Genomic DNA, 6,892 nt, shown 5'->3' on the forward strand with positions numbered 1-6,892 from the left:
CTGCGTATAGGCCTGTGCGACGTGGAGAGCGAGTCGAGATTATAATAACATGTATAATTGGAAACGTAGTCGTCTTTGTCGCCGTTGCCGGTGCCCGCAGAGGAAAATAGTTTTAATAATTACGATGTGTCTTCCGTTAAATTGTGTTTCCTCAAAGAGCGGTTGTGTGAGCGTAACAAATTCCTAGCGCATTATAATATTATATATCTATGTGATTCATACGTGTTAGTTAATACGGTTTCAACTTAGTATAGTCGTTTACGTAAAAGTTATGAGGAACAGCATGATTAACAATATATTTTAAATTTTCTATTAATTAACCTCTACTTTCTCTTCTTTCGAACGTTTATGAAACTCCGTTGTATCTCTCCGCACAATAACGTAAAAAAAAAAACGAATAATAAAACAATAGTAATTTACAACAGAGTTGGGCACTAGTCGAATAAAAAATTATTCGCTTAATTATTCGAATAAAAATGTATTTTTGTTCATTTATTTTTCATTTGATTGTTCTAGAATATTTAACTCGTCATTTTAATTTTTAATATATTATTATATTTAATTTTTGTTTAACAATGAAAGTTTAGTGAAAAAATATTTTTGTTATTTAATATTGGTTCCAAGTCGACAAAGAACAACGGTAGAGGAATTTTTGTTTGATTTTGAAGGACATTAGTTATATTATGTGCTAGATGGCCGTATTTGCCAAGTTCGTCTTTAATGAACTCGATTTGTGTTGAAGGATGTAAGTTACGTATAACTACACGATATGACTTTTCATCTTTTAGTTGATAGGTATAAAAATCAATATTTTTTTCTTTTAGATATTTTATAACAGCTCGAAAAGATGTAGCTGTATTGGTATTTAATTTTAACGTATTTAATGTACTTTTGCATGTAAATTTGGTAGTAGGTTCGATTATTTGTTTGATATTTATGCAAAATAAATTAAAATATTTTATTTTTGTTTTTTTAAAAATTAGCGGTAGCTTTTTTTCAGTGCTCGCGGTTTCTTCTATAATTTAGTCTTAGTCAACGTCATTATCTTGAAATAATGAAGTATATCGATTAACGGTTGCGTATTTTTCATTGGATTGGGTTTTTAATGATTTAGCTGTTGAGGAAACATTTGGAGATGTCTTAGAACGTTTATGTTTCTTAGGGGAGATCACTTCTGTCCAATTGAAATTAAAAATGTTATCATCCGGTGATTTTTGATTTTTGTCATTAATAATTAGTGATGGATCGAAGTATTTGAATTTCAAACCGAACCGAACTCTTGATGTTCGGTTACAATAACAATATTATAATAAGTAGATATAAAGATATATTAATAGCTAAATATACTCATTGGCAACAATGCCAACACACTAAGCTGATAACTGAATAATATAACACTATATAAAGAATCATATTCATATTATATGGTTGTTGATTAAAGCGGATATGAAACTAAAATATTAAATAATAGACTAGACTGCATGATAGACAGCCAATTTACCATAATATATACAAATTTATAATTTAAATTTAGAGCCCCTATATTGACCGGCCTCGATATAAGAAACCCTAGACGTTACAGTGCGGGTTTAAAATACGACGTTTTTATTGGTCGATTTCAAATTACCGCGCTTTTATATATGAATTATTATTGATTATCTATATTTTAATTATATTATTATTATGTTTAATTATGTGATAATCATCACTTAATCATCATGTTAATATCATTGTTATTATTGATTATCACTTAATAATTATATCAAGAAAAAATTTTACTTACTTTTTTATTTTTTTAAATAATATTTGTACATCAAGTTATCAAATATGAATCTTAAAAATATCATAGATGAAATAAGTAATAGCGAATTGCGTTGCGAATTAGATATTATTAATATTGATATCGAAGTGATACGTTGTAATTTAAATACTGAAGATGATGTTGACATATTTTTGCTTTATTCAAAGAAAAAAGTGCCACTAATTGGATTGTTCAAGGACAATTAAATAATCCAGTGAGGTGTGTAAAATATATAATTAAGTATATTTATAACTGCTGATATTTATTATTACCATTCTTAATATTTAGACATTCTTAGTGATATTTTGCATGGCAAATTTTAAGACGTAGAAATTACCACAGTATAATTACTTGTTAGTAATATCACTGAATATTATAAATAATAATGATTAAAATAATATAAAATTCATGTTAATACCAAATAGGACAGGTACTTAAATTATTTTACAATAATTGTATCTAAGTTCTAACTATTATCTATATACTTAAAAAAAAATTTTAATTATTTATTTTATGAAAAATTATATGTAAAAAGACTGATTTGTATTACTATGATTTCTATTACTATTACTCAAAACCCATCACTACCGCGACTATCGAATATGTGGTTATTTATATTTTTTGAATAATTTAAAACGCCCAGCGTAGGCCGTTATATAAAGTAATATAATAACTTTAGACAATATTATTTTATTATATATGTAAGTGGTTTTCACGAATGAATTAATTTAAATATTTTTCTTATAAAACACCAATAGAACTAAAAAAATGTTCGAGTCAATTTTGAAAATGCCGCCCCTACTTAAGTGCCGCTCTAGGCAGGTGCCTAGCTCGCCTATACCTTGAGCCGGCCCTGATTCCTTGGAATTTAGTTAGAAATTATCATATTTAACAGTTGCAGAAAATAAAATGGTAGACAAAATAGATTTGAATTGCCAGTTATTTATTTCGAGGTGGGTAGAACACGATTCCGTACGGTCCTTATCAGCGTACGGAATCGTACACATTTTAAAGCATACGATTCCGTATGTTTTGTACCTAAGATTTTAGTGTAATGTTGTCAGATTTCTAAATAAGTTAAAAAATTATGTAATTATAAATGTAATCTATTAATTTGTATAACACATATACGTATTATACGTCGTAGATATTATACAGTATCGGTCGACATCGACATCGTCTCAAAGTAAATCGCAATAACACTATTAGATTTGATATGGTTATTAATCATTACAAAATAGTTTATCAGTAACAAAAAGAATATATTCGTGTATGTAAGTACATTAAAACCAAAACTACTGATAATCTACAGCATACGACATAATATCTTAATAATAAATTAAGATAGGTATCAATGTTTATTTTCCCTCGTCGTCGCATGCCAGTCGATAATCACATCGTTTTGCGTATAGTGCGGTGCTTTATAAAAATATAAAAAATCGTGAACATGAAAAATTAAGTTAAATTTATAACTTCGGAAAAAGGAAAACCACTGGTATTTTTTAATTTCCATAAATATTGGCTTTTACGAACACGAAAAGATGGTTTAAAAAAATGGTTATGTATACAAAATTTGTATTATGCTAGGCATTGTGACAAATGGAAATTTAATTCATCAAACATCAAATGAATATAATCACTGTGAAAATCCAGTCCAAAGTGTCGAAAAACATGTACTGAGAGAAAACTGTAAACGCAAGGCAAGTGGATCTATTTCTATCCGACCTATTAAAATAATTCGAACAGAACTCTTAAAAAGCGTAAATTCAGAAGAAATTGAACATAGCGATATATGGTCAATCAGAAAAGCCATGTATAACAAACGACGACAAATATACCCGGCTTTTTCAAAATCTTTAATTGAATCAATTGAACAACTCAAAAGTATGCACAATAATGATGTACTTAAATTTAAAGGTGAACAATTTATTTTTGTACCCGATAACAAATTATTTGTTTGTATAACTATAGAACAAAATCTAAGATGTATGATTAATTCATCAGATTTTTTTGCCGATGGTACTTTTAATTACGCGCCAAAACATTATATTCAGCTCTATACAATTAATTGTTTACAAAATGGATTTTATATACCCGTGGTTTATTTTTTCTTGCCTCATAAATCTAAACAAACGTACATTGACATGTGGTTATTTCTTCAAGAATTAAGAGAAAAATTAATTTTCAAAAGACTTGTTATTCAAAAGTTACATTTAGACTTTGAGATAAGGGCTCATGAAGCATGTAGAGAGGTGTTCCCAAATGTAGAAATTCAAGCATGTCGATTTCATTTAGGGCAGTGTTGATGGCGAAAAGTAAATATGCTTAAAATGTATTATTTCTTTATAGAATGGTAATATTTAACGTTACAAATTATTAACTTTACAGATAAATTCTGAACAGCGACTCCGAACAGCATATACAAATTACGACGAGTTAGAAAAATGGTTAAAGCTGTTTTTCGGGTTGCCATTTCTATCACCACATGAAATCGAAAATGCATTCATTGAACTTGTATCTATATGTCCTAACCTAGATATAGGATTTTTATTTTCTGATTATATATTGAAAACATACGTAGAAGATCACTGTTTATTTCCACCGAAAATTTGGGTTCAAGAGCCATCGGAAAATCCTCGGTATGTATAATAATATATAACTATATATGACTTTCTTGGAAAATTTTTTCTTATTATTAAATAATTATAATTATTAAGAAACATACTTGCTTTAAGTGTATATAAACATACATAAAGTATTTTAAACTAGAATAAAAGATAAAAAATATACAGATAGATCGTATCGCCAATTTGTTCATAACCATCACGATTAATTTTTGTGCGCGTGGCCTAAAAATAAATTCTAACATGATCGACTCTGTAATCGTCTGCGATATACCGGTCGAACAGTTTTATCATATAACTACATAAATCTTATATAAACGTTTTGTTTTCATTTATTTATTTATTTTACTATATATTTTAAAGTACAACAAATGGATCTGAGAGTTTCCATAGAACATATAATGCCCAGTTTCATAGTCCACACCCTTCAGTTCATTTGGTTATAGCACTTCTAAAGGAAACACAAGAAGAGACTTGCACGAAAATAAGAGCTGTGTCTAAAGGACGTTTGAATTAAATGGCCTAAGCCGACAAACAGCGATTACATTACGCAATAACCGAACATAACAAATTTTTAAATCATAGAAATATAATAAAATATTTATCAAGTATTTGTATTAATTACCAAGGTATCAAATTATAATTATTAAACCATTTACAAATTATATATTTTAAATGTTTATATTTTTTTATTTTTAAATGACAAAAATTAATTGATAATAATAAATGAAAAAAATTGAAAATAATAAATGGCAACGTTGCATGGAAAATCGTACGGAATCGTGTTGTTTTTGGGATCATTTTATAATCCATTGTTTGTTAGAAATCCTACGGAATCGTGTTCCCAAAAAGGTAAAACGTACGGAATCGTGCTTTACCGTTCGAGGTCACCAATCACTAAAATCGATTAAAAGTGTAATCTGTGTGACTGCAAATCTTACATCCTGGTTTTTTGTTTACATTAATAGTAAAATAATTATGTATTTGTTTAAATGCGTTTTAATGTCAACAATTTTACTGTTTCTGATTATGATAATAATATTTCCGAAATATTCTCTATTTAGATGGAAGTACAGTTGAACGAAATTTATTTAAAGAATAAACATACAATTATAATAATGCGAATCGAATAAATAAATAAAAATTTGTTGTGCACGTCAAGTTGTACCAAAAACAGTCAATATAATATACTATCTTGTGTTAAATTTAAAAATTTAGATTTTAATACATTTTTAATTATATAGACTTAGTAATTACCGAAATTGAATGAAAAATAAATATTAAAATGATATTCAGACAACGCAAATTAAATATTTAAAACTAATTTATATAAGTTATTTAACGCCTCAAAAATTAATTCTAAACAAATAAAAACTTCTTCATCATATCCTAAAAGTACCAAAAATAAAAAGGGACGATCATTTTTTTAATGCCTATGTAGCCGTATGATCATAAAAAGATAATTATGCTTCTTATGAAACTAGAAACGTGAAGAATAAGTGAAACATACGAATGTACCTACTCGTATTTTTTTCGAAATGGCTAAATTTTTAATTAAGCATTAAATATATTGTACATAGTTTTATCATAAATACAAAACATTAGATTAAAAAATTTAAATTTTATGAGTATAATTTCTAGAAATTTATAATTTTGATATCTAAAAAACACAATGTAATGATTTAAATCGTAAATATCTGTGGATATACCTTAATTATGATTTATGTATAATATGTTATTTTAATTCTATATTAACTAAAATGAAAAGGGTTCTTAGTAGAGGTTTTTTTTAACAATTATTTAAATATTTATTATTATCTGTAAAAAAATACTTCCTGTATGATAAATGATAAATTAACAACGACTAGTTTGTCTTTTAAAATCATATCGATAAAATTCGATACAGTAGTAATAATATAACGACCTCGACATTATCCAACAATGCTGATTGCCCCCGTCTGTACATTTCTTTAGGTTACCCATAGTGTTAGGAAGCATTATAATAAATAATGGGATTCATTCATTAATTTGTTCACATTTTTCGTGGCAGCAGTAAATTGCAAGTTTGACTGTGGAATATTCGCTGATTACAAGTAAGTTAAAGAATAAAACACAATAATACGCAATTATAACAATTTTTAAGTAATTTACTTTGTGTTCGGTTTTTATTTTATTTTATACATATTTAAAAAAACAAAATTTTAGAAATTGTTAGTGAATGATTAGAGTGAAAATCTTTCAACGATATGGAAATAATCAAATAACATATTCAAAAAATAGTCTGTGTTAAAATTAGTTTATAATACATCAATATGATTATAAATGTTGACTTATAATCTTATATAAGTAGGGCTAGGATTTTTATACTCTAAATAGAAACATGCGTAAACCGGCTTTCGACAATACATTATACTTCAATCGTCCTCAATTTTTTTTGCTTCTATTGATGTTGCTGCAGGTAATCTAA

The 6,892-nt window shown here is 27.0% G+C and overlaps 1 pseudogene; it reads left to right on the forward strand.

Annotated features, from left to right (window-relative positions):
* The first annotated feature begins 3,612 nt into the window (after positions 1-3,612).
* Positions 3,613-4,942, forward strand: LOC112691493 (annotated as a pseudogene).
* The last annotated feature ends 1,950 nt before the right edge of the window (positions 4,943-6,892 follow it).

This window comes from Sipha flava, unplaced genomic scaffold (genome assembly GCF_003268045.1).
Source record: "Sipha flava isolate LNK unplaced genomic scaffold, YSA_version1 619_pilon_pilon, whole genome shotgun sequence".
NCBI classification, from domain to species: Eukaryota; Metazoa; Arthropoda; class Insecta; order Hemiptera; family Aphididae; genus Sipha; species Sipha flava.